The sequence below is a fragment of the Panicum virgatum genome, chromosome 2N (genome assembly GCF_016808335.1).
Source record: "Panicum virgatum strain AP13 chromosome 2N, P.virgatum_v5, whole genome shotgun sequence".
Lineage (NCBI taxonomy): Eukaryota > Viridiplantae > Streptophyta > Magnoliopsida > Poales > Poaceae > Panicum > Panicum virgatum.
Window position 1 is genome coordinate 37,744,954 of NC_053146.1, and position 17,471 is coordinate 37,762,424.

The following is a 17,471-nucleotide window of genomic DNA, read 5'->3' on the forward strand; positions in this document are numbered from 1 at the left end:
GGATTACGAAGGACCAATAGGGTTGTCACGACCCACGGCCTACCTCTAACAAACCGTGCGATATAAGGCAAACGAAGGATAACCCTTAGCCTAGACACCACGTCTACGCTATTGATTACTACTGCAGTCTAACAACGTTTGGTACCCCGTAGCAAACTACAACACTCTGTACAAATACAGAGCGACAAACTCGTGAGTAAGAGAACTGATCTCACTCAACTACAAGCACTACTAGCATCTACTATGCCAAGTAAAGTACTAGAGATAGGAACCACGAATACTTACTAAACCCGAAGAATGTAGCAGCATCCGTAGAGGTACAAGCTAGGAGCAGAGTGCCGATACCCCGGCACTTCTCCCGAACTATGCTCTCACTCTCGTAGAGGTACAAAATGGAGAAGAGATATGATGACCGGCGCCCCTCCTGAGTACCTCTACCCTCTCCCTATTCTAAAGACAAGCTAAGCTATACTTGAGAGGAGTTGATCTTCACTTGGTGGATGTCTTGATTGCTACCCCCTCCTCTCATATATATAGGAGGGAGCCACGGGCAGCACGACGACCTTTAGTAGCTAATCCTCCAAGAACCGACCTTGTGAGCCAATGAGGAGCTGCCACATCAAAGGAGGTAAGTCGGTTGTTGAGTGGGCTGGTCGGCCGACCAGGTGGTCGGCCGACGGCCCACTGCCCCCAACCGCCCCCAATCTTCTTCTGGTGGCTGTCCTAGCCTTCCTTTGGTCCAAACACTGAGTCATGGCCTGTCCTAAGCAGTTTTGCTTTGGTCTTTGGGCTTGTTTTGATCCAATAGAGCCTGAATCATGTTCTCTGATTGGTCTGCGACTTTTGCCATGAATTGCGGAGTGTGTTTCCTTGGTCTTGAGGTGTGTTTTCTATCTTATTTCACCTGCATATAAATATTTACCAACATTCGTGGAGATAGTTAGTAATAGACCCCTACCACTATGTTGATATTTACATTTTATGTGTTTATGCAGGAATTGACGGCGTAAAATTGATACTTAAGCGCCGTCAACATCCTCCCTGATTGTTACAATTTTGTTACTGAAACAAGACTATTATTCTGCTTGCTTAATGATCGATACTTAATGCTGCAAATCAGATTTGTTGATCTCGTAATGTTGTTCTTATTGTGGTTAATGTAGAAATATGGCTATTCTATGGTACAACTCAGCTTGGGCAAATCTTAGACTAGGGACACTTGCACATCATGATTTGCATATGCTGCTTGTGCCATGATTGGAGCACATGCAGCCTACTTTGTTGCTAGGTTACGTTAATGCTGTTGTGGTTGTACATCTGTAAAGAGGAATAGGTGATCAGCATCGACGAGTTAATTTTTGCTTTGCCTATTTGAGTTGCAGATGGACAGCAGCGGGGAATCGTGCACCAGTGAGAAGTCAGGACTTGAAGAACTTGGCTGCGGCAGCTGTCTTGCTGAGAAGGATTAAAGCAATTATGTCTGTGCAGCCACCTGTGGTAAATCCTCCCTGTCCCATAACCAAGCTGACTGGGGCTCAATGGATGAAACTGAATCTTGATGATCCTACTAAATGCATAGATAATTTATGTATGTCTCGTGATGCTTTCCTGAACTTGCATGATTGCTTACTTCCCTATGGGTTGAAGAGTACAAAAGAGTGCGACTCCATGAAAGCTTTAGGTTTATATATCTGGACTTGTGCACACGGATATGGTGTTAAGGAATGCAAGGATAGATTTGAATGTTCTTTAGATAATAAGTAGGAAGACTTCTAAGGTGGCAGCGATTATGTTTAGGTGGGCACAGACTGTACTAGTTCCGGCCGATAGACATTATACACAAGTAAGCAGCGAACTTGCTGACTATGCACCATGGTTTGACAGATGCATAGGTGCTATAGATGGCACTCACATACCAGTTGAGGTGAATCAAGAAGCCAAAGTGGACTTCATTAATAGGGCCAGAGAAGTTTCGATTAATGTTTGCGCCATAGTGGACATGCATGGCCGATTCACCTATATGTGGGAGCCGGGAAGGCGGGTGCATGTCATGACATGGCGGTTCTACAAGATTGTCAGGTGGACCAAAGGTTCCCGCATCCACCCCCAGGTTTGTGCTTATTTTGCAAGCTTATGATGCAGCAGTTGTGTACCCCAATTTGTTGCAACAATTGTTTTGGTACTAAGACTGGAAATTGTTCAATTGTTGTAGGACGGTACTACCCGGCGGACTCAGGATACATGGAGCAGCAAGGATACATGACTCCTTTCCGGGATACTAGGTATCATAAGACACATTTTAGGGGCGTTGATGTTCGCACATTAGATCGTCAGGAGAAATTTAACTACATTCACTCGAAGCTACGCAATTGGGCATCTGAAAGAGCGGTGGCATATCCTGGAAGGGGTTCCATTCTTCAGGAAGGAAAAGCAAGCATGGGTTATCATATCCTACTTTGCATTGAATAATTATTTGTGGCTGCGTAAGTGTGGAGATGGTTCGACGTAAGATCCGTCAGAGTGGGTGGCGATGAATACTACAACAAATATCTCAGTTCTGAGGGAGTTGGTTTCTCTTGCTGTGTGGCCTGCATCATGAGTCTTCATTCGTTACTTGTTTGCAAGTTTGAAACCATTTGTACTGTACTGAACTGCTATTAGATTAAGTGGATGGTGATAACTGTTGCAGTTCATGGACAGACAATGTAATGTAATTCGATCTGCAGAAGTGGCACCATTTTGTTCCTTTAATGTGGTGCGTTGGCGCTAAAATTTGAATTTGAATGTGGTGTCAATGGGGGATTTGAATTCAAATGGGGGTTTGGGAAACCAGCCAACTGATTAGGGTCCAAATTTCCAGCAGGGAGCCAGCGGTTGCTTCCAGCAGCAACAGCCAGCCAGCTGTTTTTCCAGTAGCAACAGTAGTCCCCAGCTGGTACTGTGCCACCAGCCGGAACAGCCATTTCAGCCAGCCATCCAAACAGGGCCCTGGTTCGCCGCCGGTGAGGCAGCGCATGGCGCGCCCAGCGCACGGCCCCTGGAAGGAGGCAAGGACACGTATCTCCCCGACAGCCAACGCTCCCCGCTGGGAGGCATCTGTGGCGTTGGATCGCTCCCCGCCCGTCGCTCGCCAGCGGAACAGCTCCCGCCCGTCAGTCGCCCTACGGTCGTCCCCTGGGAGGTGGGGGGCAAGCGGGTGGCTCCTAGAGCCCACGTTCGCCGGCGGGCACTCATCTGTCCAGCGGATCGAGGCCCCGCCCGGTGCTTGACGGCGAGGACAGTTGCGGCGGCGGGTGGATCGGGATTCCCAAGCGGGTGGGTACGGGATCCCCTTCGTGGGGGCCTTCTTCGGGCTCTTCTTCTTCTTCGCGCTCATCCTCTGGGGCGCCAGCCGCAACCCCGTCGTCACCCTCCAATCCGCCATGTTCAACCGCTTCGTCGTGCAGCGGGGTGGAGCCCCCCCCCCCCCCCCCCCCTATTGTTGGTACTACTCGTCCGGCCCTCCCTATGTCTATATCCTGGCTCCGCCCCGCACCGACGCCTCGCTCGTGCCCACCGAGATGGACTCGCTCAACGCCACCGTCAGGCTCACGGCCTTCCGCAACACCACACCTTCTTCGGGGGTGCACGTCTCCGCCGATCCCGTCACGCTATGCTACAGCTCCAGGCCTCCAGCTCACCTCCGGCAACGTAAAGCTTGCTGATCCCTCCCCCTGCCTCGCCTCGCGCATCCTTTCTTCAATCTCTTTACACCAGCTAGCAATATGTTTGGTACTCCATGTTTATATGATCGATCGATCAATGCGCGCCATTTATCTCAACAACGCGGTTGTCGTCGATTCAGTCAAATTGATTCCCAAAGTCTAATAATCTGAGGATGAGTACGTGCTTTACAATTTGTCACTTCGATGGTATTAGTAGAAGCTAAGGACTGACCTAAGCAGAGTCGCTGTAGTACTACTAGCGATTACTGAGTGCAATGAACTGAGCTAGGACAAGCATTGTAAATACTGTAAATTTGTCACTTTTATGGCAATCTTCGGGATATCTTGAGAGATTTATTTGATGTTAGGAGCAGTTAAACCTCAAAATTTAGCATGTTGAGCTGATTCATGGCAAAAGGCTTCTTATATACGGGATCAATGTTTAATTCTGCTTATTTTAAGACATGGGCACAAAACTTTGAGTATAGCTTCAGCTTTACTCAAAGATTTGTTTACTCATAAGCCACAGCTCAGGGTACTACCTAGTTTATTTATATGCCTATGCAGGTTTTTTGCAGATTACTAATTCAGCAGTTTCTTGTCTCTTTCTCTTTGCAGCTTGAGGTTTGTGTCTCTTAGCTTATCAGAATTGGAATTTCTTCTATCAAATATGAAGGTTCCCTATTTCCTTATGTATCATGTGTGCAGGATCACAGTTCTCATATTGCCTTGGATAGATCTACTGATCGGATATACTTGTTGCAGTTTGGTCTTGATCAGTCAGGTAAGGAAATCTAAATCTTTAATTTGCATGTGCAGCTGCATTAATATTTCGGACTGCAAATGAGAGATTACTTCTTGGAATCTTGTCCTTTTTTTATGTGTTTGTCTGTATAAAATGCTGATTTTGTTTGCTTGATACTGCTAATAACATTTAAAGTTTAAAGTTGAAATAAACAGAAGCATGGAATTAAATCTATTTTTCTGCATCTTCCAGCTTTGGGGCGATCGTGGGAGGGCTGCTTCTTCATTGGCGATCGCAGCCTGCGGATGCGGCGGTCATGGCAAGTTTCGCAGCCTTGGGGCGCGCTGCTTTGATAGTCACTGTTTTGACAGAAAATATTGTACAGGACTTAAACTTACGTTTGATGCTGTTTTCAATATATATATATAGAGAAGAGAGAGAGAGAGAGAGAGAGAGAGAGAGAGAGAGAGAGAATTTTCAGTGAAAAAAGGCCCAGATTAGTGGTCACTGCCTCACTGGCCAGCAAGGAGTGAACAACCCAGAAGAAGAAAAAGAAAGAAACTGAAGAAGCTGCAACTTTCTCCTGCGTCTCTACATGATCAATGATCTGCTTGAGCACAACGCTAGCATAAGCCCTTGATCCTGGATGATCAACTTGGAAGCAGTCATCCAGAATGCAGGGTAGATAAACAAAGGGCACGTGGGCATCGAGCAATGTGCACACACAAGGAAAAATAAAAGCATTCTGCATAAAACAAAGGGTACTAACAACCCAAAAACCTCCAAAATGTGGTGCCGAGAATTAGGTGATATTCATCGACATAGTCATACTATGCAGCAGCAACAGGAAAAAACTAGGTTTATACAATTAAGGGGAACAATCCCAAGGCACCATAAATTGACATCCAATGATCCAAATAATCTGGATATAGCAATAGAACCATACATCAACAAGCTGTCTAGCTAATACACAAGCCCAGATATCTCTCAACTGGTAGGCAATGGTTTTGATGACTTCCTCTCTTTGTGAGCCAATGCTGACAGTATCTTTTTCCTGGGACCCTGAAAACAGGACAAAGCTAACGAATGAATATGAGCAAGAAACTTAAATAGACAGCAAATAAATGAATAGTTGGGCAATAGTACAATAATAGACACCCCATCATATAACTTGTTGCTACTTTTCAATTGTAGATGACAAAAATCAAAAATGGAAAATCATGGGATGTATATGGAACAGACAATTTTCATTAATATAACAATGGCTCAGCATATGCATGTGGGGCTAGCTGAATCACTAACTGAATATATCTTTAGTACCTGAGTTTTTACTCTCTAGAGCATCTGGTTCTTATGATAACCACACCGAAAATGAACAGCTCATGGCCCTAGTCAGGCCATTCTATCCAATTTATCCAACCAAAGTGTCCTCTCATAAGACAATGGGACTAGAGATATGTAAAAACACGGATCTTAATAAATATGTATACGACAAGTGGAAAGCAGACAAAGACAGGTTCCACCATGGTCCATGGGTGCAACCATTCAAAATAATTTGAAACCAAAGTTAGTCATTAACATAGTTCTCAAGTTAGAAACTCAAGTGCCTTTTGGGAAAGGAAAAAGGCAGCAGCCTAGCAATTGAGAATTCTATAAATAGTGATTCAATGTCAAAGGCTGTGCAGTACCATTGGAATTCCTAAAGACTTCATATCTTCTTCGTTCATGTAAGCCAATGCTTTCATGTCAACCTGAAAAAATGAGTATCCATTAAGAATATTTATGGTCACTGGTCACATTCAGAATATGAAATTAAGACATAAACCAAACATGCCTCTTCAGCCTGGAAATTTATCAAATAGAGTACTTCTCTAGATCAAGAGACTTCAGTAAACTCTCGAGTGAGGCATCAGCTCTGTACATTTCAAATAGATACATTATTATAGCACTGAAATGAAAGGTTTAATGATGACGAGCAGGTTCCAAGAAGAAATTAGACAACACAAAGTGCATTGATAATGGACTAGTCAAACAGAACTTTGGAATTTGAACATGCTAACAAGAAGCACCGGTTCCAGTGGCCGGGATGATGTCGCCGCCTCCAACGCACAGAAATAACGCCGGATGGTGGTCGGCCAGGGCCGACGGCGAACACAGCCAGCAAGGGCCTGCACTGCAGGCGGCGGCGTCTGCGGTGGCGCATGCAGCAAGGGCCGGCGGCCCCCGGCCAACAGCGGGACCAGAGATTGCAGCCGGCAAGGGGAGGTCGCAAAACACCTGTACAGAGAGGACGCGGTGGGGATGGCTGGGAAAAACGAGCGGCGCGGAGGACGGCCGACGCCGGCGGGAAGGGGGAGGAGGCAGCCGCTGGTCAGGGCGGCGCCACGAACGGCGCACGAGGCGAGGCGCGCGCCACGCGTGGTTACCGGATCGGGCTGGCGTCGCCAACGGCCCCGCGTGCGGCAAGGGCCACCGGCGCTTGTCCAGGGGCGGAGACCCTATCTTCTAGCCGCCAGCGACGATGATGCCTGACGTACTCAGTCACGGGGAGGAGGCTGAGGCCGGTCAGGGTGCCACCATGAATGGCGCCCGATGAGGGCCGACGGCCTGGAAGGGAGGAGCGGGCGCCAGTGAGATGCAGAGCACGTGCGGCCGCCTGGAAGGAGGAGGCGACCGGCGGCCCGGCGCTCCTGAGATCCACGACGGATGGGCGGCGGCTTGGAACGAGCGAGCGAGCAGACGGATTGACGGGGCTAAATTGAAAAAAGAAAAATTCTTCTCAATTTATATTAAGCTAATAATGACAATTTTACTCTTTTTTAATAGACGATTGAATCTTTTCTATACTACATACTACCAAGTGATAGTATCGTTCACCGTAAAAAAAATCTAAAGACATATGTTACATTTGGATGTGTAAGGAGAATATGGACAACTTCATGCCACTGGGAACTTGGGAAGAGAAGTAACTTGTCAACCGAAGAAGCATGGATACAACAATTGATGCATGTACATGCAGAGAAATACCAACATTTTTTTAATTTAAACAATGCTGTTACCAGAATTAATATCAAGAATAATTTATAGAGCACAAAAGACTGAATAAATATTTGGATTGAACTCATCAAAACCCTCTGGGGAGCAAGAAAAGAAAGCAGGAAGGATAACATCATCCAGAACAACCTCCAAGAGAATGTAATACACCTGCCTTAGTATGAGTGCTAATCATTTGGCTAAAATAAATTGACCACAAGGTATAATTGCAAATATTAAACAAGTTGAGCTCAATTGAACACACGACACAGACCAGTAGTCTTAAAGATGACAAAAGAGTTCCATTGCATTCCAGACAGACTCAAAGTAAGCAACTTGAATTAGAAGTAATAAATGAAGTCTATTTACAAAATTTTTTGCATGGATGGGTTGTACATCGCGAGACGAATCTAATGAGCCTAATTAATCCATCATTAGAGATTATTTACTGTAGCACGATATTGTCCAATCATGGCCTAATTAGGCTTAAAAGATTCATCTCGAAATTACACCCGGGGGTTATGTAATGGGTTTTGTCAGTTATCCACATTTAATACTTCTAATTAGTGGCCAAACGTTCGAAATCACTGTAGCACTGAATTTTTTTTGGAATTTTGAAGGGAACTAGACACGGCCTTAGTTCAGCTTTTTTTGACGAACACTTGAATTAGTTCAGTTTAAATCATAAGGAAACAACATTAATGTTTAGTTATCCTAACTACATGGTGTGATTCATTAGCTGACTTTCAACATGCAAAACAAAAAAAGTCCTCAAAGCAGATCATAATCCATTAGAAACATAAGAATGGTGCCATATGTGAAATTGGTGTGAAATAATGAAAGGAGTATTGCAATAACGTCCAATGGAACTGAGGAAGAACGACTAATAAACAAGCTCTGAATGACCAGCTGTGCACTAGCCAAATGAGAAATGCGCACGGATGTGGAAGAGTAGGACCTACATACAGAGCTTGTAGGAGGTCTCTTCTCTCCACAAGCTAAGAATTTCGTTCCTGAGCCCAAAGGATGTGGAAGAGTAGGACCTACATACAGTCCAGAGGCACACTGACCGATCCTAGTAGTGCACGCGGAGAAACCAAAACTCAAAAAAAAAGTTCAACGCCTTTTCTTCTGTTCCATCTCATCTGCCGCTGTAGATAACGAGATACTCAAGGCCGCGACAGCACGGGGCCGGGGAGCCACTGCAGCGGCGACACGGAGAGGAGGTGCGGTGGCTACGGATTCAACATCAGGGAAAGCAAATGCGGCAGGTATGGTGTCAACAGCAGTGACGCAGATGCGGAAGGGGGTGCGGCAGCTGCGCCAGACCAGAGGAGTTCGAGTGGCGCAGGTGAACCTTCTTCGCCGGCCTCCTTCACAGCTCCGTCACCGACGAGACGATGTTCCACGGCGCCGGCGGCTTGTACAACGGCAGCTGCTCCTTCTTCAGTGGCACTTCTGGGCATAGCCGATGTCTCAGCAATTGGTGTATAATCAATTTTCTAATCCTGCAAATTGGTAAGTATCTTCTGCACTTTGAGTTGATTCTGTTCTGCACAAGTTTTACTCTGAATTTGCTATAGAAATCAAACTAATATCTCCTCTATTTACTTATGTACATGTTGTATCTGTGTGATTAAACTTACTTCCTGTCATTGAGGGACCGAAAAGGCGATCAGAGGGGGTGAATGGGAGCCAGTCAAAATTTCTCGCAATTGAAAGATCGGCCTATGATCCCAAGTTTACACCCAACCCTCGAGTCCTAGGTGAAATGCAGAGTAGCTATAGAGGAGCTATCCTAACACAAAGCAGCCCTAGGAACGAGCAAGATCAACTGCGGAAGCAGCCACGAAGAGCAGCACAAAAACAGCACGGTATAACTCACCAGTTGATCCGACGCTTGAGTTTGAATGGCGTCGGTTCAACCGACGAGCAGAGCCAGCAGCAGTCAAAGCGAGCACCGGTTGATTCGACGCAATGGTTTGAACTGCGTCAGTTCAACCGATGTTACACACCGGATGATCCGGCAAAATCCAATTTAAACACCGGTGTAGTTGTCCAGAGGGACTGCAAAACGACTTAGCGGTCACCGGTTACACCGACGTGCATAGGAAGCACATCGTCGGTTTAACCGAAGCGCAGAGTAGCACAAAACACAGAACCACTCACCGGTTAAACCGATGAGGGACAGAAAGAACTCGTCGGTGCAACGGCTCAACAATAAAACCCTAAAGTACCAAGATCCTACACACCGGTTGATCCGACGCGGATAACTTCAAAGCTTCGGTTCATCCGGTGCTAGGAAGAACAGAGTCCAGAAAACCCTTTTTCAGCCCACGTCTTTTGGAATCTTCAATGATTGGAAGATCAAATCAAGTCCAAAGGAGTTCAAATTTTGCAGCCATGATCACAAAGGACTTGTGAACATGTCCACGGAAGGAATTGACGAATCACTCCATCCTTTGGGAGGAATCGAAGAATTACGAGCAAGAATGGGGGTTTTCTCTAGAGCGCCAAGAACTTTGATTCGAGTGGACTCGTGATTCCAGGGGTTGTAGCACTAGGATAGATGTATTAGAGTCACTTCGAAGAGTCACAAAATCATCAAAAACCAAGCCATCAACTCGTGCTCATGAATTGGCAAAGGAAAATCGAATTTCAAACAAACGAGGCTCGAGATGAACGAAATCGAAGTGGAATCAAAAGCCCAGAGGGCACAAGGAGGGAAGGGCCTCCTTTCCCGATCAATTCACGTACAAAGTCTTCACAAATCCATGTCTAAAATCCCTAACTCTAGAAAGGAGAGGAGAGGGACATGGAGGAGAGGGGCGCCATGAGAGAGGGCTGCTCTGTTCTTGCGCAAGGGACCCCCGAAAAGAGAAGAGAGAGAGGGGGTGAGGGGGTATTTAACCCCAACAACTCTCAACCCAAAAGACTAAACTACCCCTAGAACTGAAAATAAACTAGAAGGCCCGTAGGGGCAAAACCGGAAAAGATACATGGACTCATCCGACGCCCGAGGTTCTTTCTTTGAATCGAAGTCTTCTCCGCGATGCCACCATGTCGATGAAGATCCGGTTCGCGGTTTTGGAAGGTCCGTGAAACCCGGGTAGGTGGCCGGTTTTGAGAAAACCGCCAAAACTCCACGCGCGGGAAGATTCCCGCCTCCATGCCGTGACCCTAGATGTCGTTCCCGCCTCGGCCTTCTGACAGCCCTAAACGCCGCCCGACGCCCGTCACCTCCTCGCCCGCAGCGAGGCCCTAGACGCCGTCGACGCCTGTCGCCTCCGTCAGTCCCGAGACCGACGCCCGTGCATCCACGACTCAGCGTCTTCAACCGCCGTCCGCCTCCTTGGTTTTGTGGCGCAAACCAAGAAACCCGCCATCCGTCGCTGCTTGCGCCCTCGATCCAGGAGTGGACGCCACAGCTGCCGCCCGTCCTGAGCTCCTCCACGGCAACTCTCCGTCGACACTCGACGCTCGTGTACCTGCAACCAAAGACTAAGCACACGATCACACCGCACGGTTGATAATTCACTCATCACAAGCAGGATAGAGTACTCCACATTCCTCAGTCATCTCACATCCATTGTTTCATGCACTGATTTTCCCTGTGGTTGCTGGAAACACCATAAGCTTCAAATGTGGTAGCCTGCCAAGCCTTTGCATTAAGCTATACTCAGTTTCAATCACTGAATGAACATGTCAGCGTGAGAGCATATTTATATTTGTGAGATTGCTTTAGTACTAAACACCCTTTCTGTTTTTAGACAATGAGTGATCTCCTCTAGCTGAATCACTAAATGTTGTTGTTCCTGCCTTATTTTTGAAGGATATAAAATTACATATGTTTCTCTATATATAATTTCTCGCATTGCAGGTAGGTGCCATTCTCTTGTCCTCTTGCTATCACTAGGTGGTAGATAGATGCAGGTGCTTGTTTGATACAGTGGAATCAATGGGGACGATAGGATTTTTATGACTGAGTGCTGATTGTTTGCCAAAAAGATTATTTCTATGCTTCGTGTTTCAGATGTGGCATATATAGGATTTCTGTTGTCTTGCCCTCTTGCTAATACACCTGCTAGCATTCACATATTGCTTTAACCGATGACTGCGATAGATGAACATTCCAGGATGATTTTTTTTTTTTTGCAGTTCTTGAACATGAGTGTTTTGTTTTGCTTGCAGGGCTGATATCAAAGAAGAAATTATTTGCTCACAATTGAGATTAGTATCCTGCTGTTCATGATGTGCTACTGTCCAGTTTTTCAAATAGCAGAACCAGCAACTGAATTTCCAAGCCAAATCAATGGCTATGAATTATTTGATATATTGTGTATTCTCCTATGTATGCAACACAATGGCTATTAAGATCAAATTATGTACTAGATCACCATGATTCATGTGTCAAAGAGTGAATTAAATACCTAGCAAACAACTAAACAGACAGTTTATTGTATAAACTGTCTCTTTAGCTGTTTGTGTGTATCAAACAAACAGCAGCTATTTGAACTGTTGTACATGCCCTTATAGTGATTTCAACCTGGTCTGAAAACTAGCATGGGGACCACGGTCCACGAAGGAGGGGAAATTGGGGTGACGGCGGGGAACTGGGGACATCACGCGGAACAGAACTTACCTCCGGCCTAGAGATAGATTTTTTTATTGGACGACGAAGAGCCCGAAGAGTTGGTTATTGGATTGGGCGGGCCCGTGTTGGGCTGTAAATAGTCGTGTACGTAGATTTCATGGCAAATTAGAGATGGGCGGGCCCGTGTTGCTTCAAATGCAGCTCCCCGGAGAAACTGGAGTTGGAATTTTTCTTATACTGTTGCAAAAATCACGTTGGTTAAACTTTACACTACTATTAGAAAACGGGCTTTAGGCAACGGCTAAGAAAGGCCAAAAGCACCGGTCGAAGAGTTGGTTATTGGATTGGGCGGGCCCGTGTTGGGCTGTAAATAGTCGTGTACGTAGATTTCATGGCAAATTAGAGATGGGCGGGCCCGTGTTGCTTCAAATGCAGCTCCCCGGAGAAACTGGAGTTGGAATTTTTCTTATACTGTTGCAAAAATCACGTTGGTTAAACTTTACACTACTACTAGAAAACGGGTCTTAGGCAACGGCTGAGAAAGGCCAAAGGCACCGGTTTCCCTGGCACCGGTTGGAAATACCAGCCGGTACCAAAGAGGCTTCCACGCTGACGTAAGGTGGCAGCCCCTTTGGTACCGGTTGGTATTTCCAACCGGTACCAATGACCTTTTCCCTTTTTTTTCCCAAATCCAGTTTTGTTTGTTATATTTATTACTGTTTATTCTTTTATAATTGCTAAACACACTTAAGCTCTACAGTACTCTACGTTCATTGGTTGTTCGTGTTCGTTTTCAGAGAATATTTGAAACTAACTAAAAGTGAAATGCGAGCATATAATAAAGCTAATTAGATGAACTAATATATTTACAAATTTACAAACATCAAGGCATAATGTTTAAAAATATTTATAAATATACAAGTCATGTTAGCCGTCCAACTACTAGTCCCCTCAGGATGTCGATGGAAGTCCTCTATAGATGTGACCGTCGTGGTAGAACTCGCCTCTAGGATCCAAGATCTCGTTCAAAATGAATCTGGCGAGCTGCCCGCACACGGCGTTGATCCGATCAGTAGAGTAACATTCATCCCCCATTTGAGGCATCTATCATTTAGGAAAAAAACATTAACATTATGTGCGTTAGTACAATTATGAAAATATACTAGTGAACGGTTTGGACGTACTCTCGTTTCTTCATCAGTAGCCTTCCCGCATAGAGTCATGATGTGCAAGTAGTCGCATACGTAGTACCCGCACCAATTAGTTCCTTGTTGTCTCACACACTTAAGGATAAACAAATAAATTACTCAATTTAGAATAATTTGGGATAGGATGCAGTCATTAGGACAAGCATGTATCTTTTGTGCCTCTAATCCTAAAGGACAAACAACTTTTTTTACCTTGTATGTTGTCTCCGGCAAGGTGTTACCCTCAGGGAGTAAGTTTTTTATAAATTTCAGCAACTCCTTGAATCCCTTGTCAGACAAACCATTTGATGCCTTCCATTGCAACAATTCAAATGTGGTACCCAACTTCTTTCGGTTTTGTTTGCAATCAGGGTACAACAATGTTCTGTAGTCCTCCAACATACGCTTCAGATCTCTCGATTCCTTTTCTGTTTCACAACCTTCCTCAGCTTCGCGCATCATCTGACCAAGATCATCTTCTACAACGTATCCTTTAGTATCTTCTTCAGGCTCACCCATTGCAGTGTCGTTGAAAAAGGAATTATAATTGGCTGCAAAGTCAGGAATCCTGTCCTCTTCTTCTACATTATTATCCAGCACAATTCCTCTTTCGCCATGCTTGGTCCAAATATAGTAGTTCGGCATGAAACCACTATTGAACAAGTGACTATGGATGGTTCTTGATGATGAGTAATCCTTCTCATTCTTACAGAATTTGCATGGACAACGAACGAAACCGCCATACTTGTATTTCTCGGCCGCTTCTATGAATTCATGCACGCCATCAATGAACTCCTTTGAACGCCGATCGGCCATGTACATCCATTGCCGACTCATCTAGGTCCACAATACATTTATATACATCATTGTAGTGTACAAATAGTTCATTCATACTATAATAAATTTGAATTCAAATATATAATTGATAATGCATATAACTATAATAAATAGATACTATTCACTTATCAAATAAATTAAATGATAACTGCTTCTAAAAACCAATTGCTAAGTTATGGAGAAAAATAACTAACCTTTTTTGAAAAAAAAACAAAAAATCGCCTCCCCTCCCCTCACTCAGCTGCCATGAACAGTGAGTTCACGGCAGCTTGGAGGGGGGAGGGGTTGGGGTATTTATAGGCGTGGCTCAAAGGCACCGATTGGTGCTCAACAACCGGTGCCAAACAAATGGCATAGGCACCGGTTGATGTTACTAACCGGTGCCTTTGTTGTGGGCACGTGGCGGCACCGGGCCATGGCAAAACCCGGTGCCATTGTCCACCCTTTAGACACCGGTTGGTTCCACCAACCGGTACCTATTTCTCTTTGTTCTTTTGGTACCGATTGGTGGCACTAACCAGTTCCTATATTGGGGTTTTGGTACCGAGTGATGCTTTAATCCGGTACCAAACCCCTTATCTTTGATCGCCGCTTGCCAAAGGTACTAGCTGCTTTTGCAGCTGGTACTGATGCGTGGCATTAGTACCGGCTGCAAAAGCAGCTGGTACCTTTGGCCAGGACCTTTGGCATATTTTCTAATAGTGTTAGTAGCCTTTTCCTATGCAAGTAAAGGTGTCCCAGAGGCTAAACGGAACAGAAATTTGTTTCCGGGATTGTCTAGCTAGCAAGGCTGATTTTGTTTCTATTCGCAGTCAAAGATTGTCATCCAGCCAAAATATTTGCGTGACAAGAAAAGAAAAGGGCGAAAATTGCTTTGGGAGAGATGACTACAAATACAAGCTGCTCCTTGACGGCTGGTGTGACAAAACTGCCATGTTAAATCGGCTTAATTAAGCATAATGACTATCATTTGAACACATTAGGCATATTAGCTTACTGGTTTAACTTGGTAGCCTGTTTTCAACTAATTAATGATCGAAACCACACCAGAAGTCTCACACGACGACGAGCGCAGACAGTACCAGCATGGTATAATTTTACATAATAGAGTATAACATAAAATATTTACAAAACATCTTTCAAAATTAAAATTAACATAAGAAATGATAGCAGCGGAAGAGAGTCTAACCCGAGAAATTTTTTTAATAGAGGCAAAATAAAATAAAATAAAATAAAGCAATAACTACGAAGACGTGAGGACGTTACATCGAGCCCAGCGATGTTTATCCTAGTTAGCTCCTATATCTGAAATATGGTCAACAACAAACCTTGAGCAACTAATACTCAGTAAGACTTACCCGACTAGTGGTATATGCTTAGCCGACTCCTAGTATGCAAGACTTTTGGCTGGTGGATTTGTTTTGCCAAAAAAACTGCTAAGAGTGAATCCTTAATTTCAATGTTTTAGCTCAAAGTTCTATATAGATTAATAAGCAACTACATTTGCAGAACTGCTAGAGCAAACATGGTAGAACATTAAATCACAATTCAAGATAACTCTCATCATGTATAATCCATGTTCCATATCATTATACTACGATGTGACACAGTGATCGAGATTCTCTTAACCGAGAGCAACGACGAATCGATTCGTTTTAACCTTGCAAGGTGGACCTAACACACACATCACGTATATGCCTCGTCGGGCCATACACGACAACCATTCCTCTCCCCGCCTTGAACTTCAGAGCTGCTCCACCTGCATATAGTCAGCCGAGCCCTATAAGAGACCACCGAAAATAAATATATGCGTACCCAATTCTCTGCGGCCACTCGACTACGCTAAGGGGTGGGTAGAAGTTTCGAACTTTCGAAGCGAAGTAGTATCAGGCTTACCAATTTTGACTACCTCCTACTCCCGGCATGTGGTCAGTACTATTCAAACTCGATTAGCGGGGCCAACAACGGTACGGTGCTCAATCGACATAGACGGGGCTAGACGCCAGGAACCCTGTCCTGTTGCCATATCCTACATCTCATCATCCCCTGTCCAGTCTCCATTTTTCCTTCATTCCATCATTATTCCAGTAGCTCATATACCAAAATACAAAGACATCCTATGTCGGTCGAGTAACAGGAAATTACTCGACTTCTATGAGCCCTAATGAAGCTTGGCAGTGCTAATAACCTGCGCATGCTAGTATTTAGCCAAATGGAACATAGGAATCATGCACTTAAGGTTTCAAGCAACTCCTAGAAATGTAATATATAAGTACTTAGATAAATAGTAAGTCATAATTTAAAATACTAGGCTATGCTCCGGGGCTTGCCTTTTTGCTGAGCAGGGTTAGTGTTATTCTCGGCCATGGGCCGGATCTTCACGAGTTCATGCCTAAGCCTGCTTCGCCGATCCTGGGTTTCACGATCCATTTGTTGACGACGTTCTCACTACGGGCTCTACATGTATGCACATGTTGGCATTTCTTATGCCCGATAGAATAGATATTCTGCAAGCGCACAGAATCACCGCTGTAGCACTTCACCTTGGAGTATTCCAGGGTATCGTATTTTTCCTCAGGGAAGCACTATGGGAAAGAGTATCGTAAATCGAATGATAACCGTACTAGCTTAATCGACCGACTAACTAGGCGGGGGTAAGCCAGATAGATAAGTAAGATAAATGGCCAGTCAATGACCGAGTGGCACATGGAGGTTCAACTCCTTAGAGAGGTAGCAGCTGGGAGGACAACGAGCGAGATAAGACACCTGATACACTTCTGAACTATCGAGCTAGCCTCTCTAAATCAGACTAAACACCTAACTAGTTCTCAGAAATCAAGAGCTTACTTCGGCGGCTGGAAGAGGAAGGACTTCAGAAAGGGATGAGAGGGGAGTCCAACGGCAACCTGCACTACTGCTATAAAAACACCCGAATGTGGTGGACTACAAAGGACGGATAGCGCTGTCACCACCTACCGACTAACACAACAGTTCCGTGGGGTGGAACACACTTTCTAGCTAACACTAAGGTTAGACATCACGTCTACACTCGGTGTTAGGATTTCTCTCGAGGCCTTTGAGAGAAATCCCCCTCAACCTAGAGCACTAACTTGAGATACTCTAGTCCGGGCGAGAAAACCTGTAAGATAAGATCCTGATTACTTAGAAAGGTAACTTAGTCTAAGCTAAAGGAAAACTTCCGCGCACGAGATGAACACTCAGACTCGAGTAAACAAAGGACAGCGGAAAGTAAAGCTGACTCAGAAAAGTAAAGAAGATAACTTATATTGATAATGTCAAAAGAAAGATACAAGAGCTATACCGGACTTCCGATGACTCCGGAATCCCGAGCAAGCTCGATTCGACTCTAA

The 17,471-nt window shown here is 45.0% G+C and overlaps 3 long non-coding RNA genes across 3 annotated transcripts; 2 read left to right on the forward strand and 1 right to left on the reverse strand.

The window, feature by feature from the left end:
- Positions 1 to 3,468: 3,468 nt before the first annotated feature.
- Positions 3,469 to 5,025, forward strand: LOC120660352. Its single transcript, XR_005669542.1, has 2 exons — positions 3,469 to 4,488; positions 4,702 to 5,025. It is a non-coding gene; the product is annotated as an uncharacterized LOC120660352 (long non-coding RNA).
- Positions 5,026 to 5,178: 153 nt separating this feature from the next.
- Positions 5,179 to 6,202, reverse strand: LOC120660353. The gene is made up of 2 exons (XR_005669543.1): positions 6,138 to 6,202; positions 5,179 to 5,511 (listed from the first exon to the last, which is right to left on the reverse strand). It is a non-coding gene; the product is annotated as an uncharacterized LOC120660353 (long non-coding RNA).
- A 2,373-nt stretch (positions 6,203 to 8,575) lies between these two features.
- On the forward strand, positions 8,576 to 11,888 carry LOC120660354. The gene is made up of 2 exons (XR_005669544.1): positions 8,576 to 9,000; positions 11,674 to 11,888. It is a non-coding gene; the product is annotated as an uncharacterized LOC120660354 (long non-coding RNA).
- Positions 11,889 to 17,471: the final 5,583 nt, after the last annotated feature.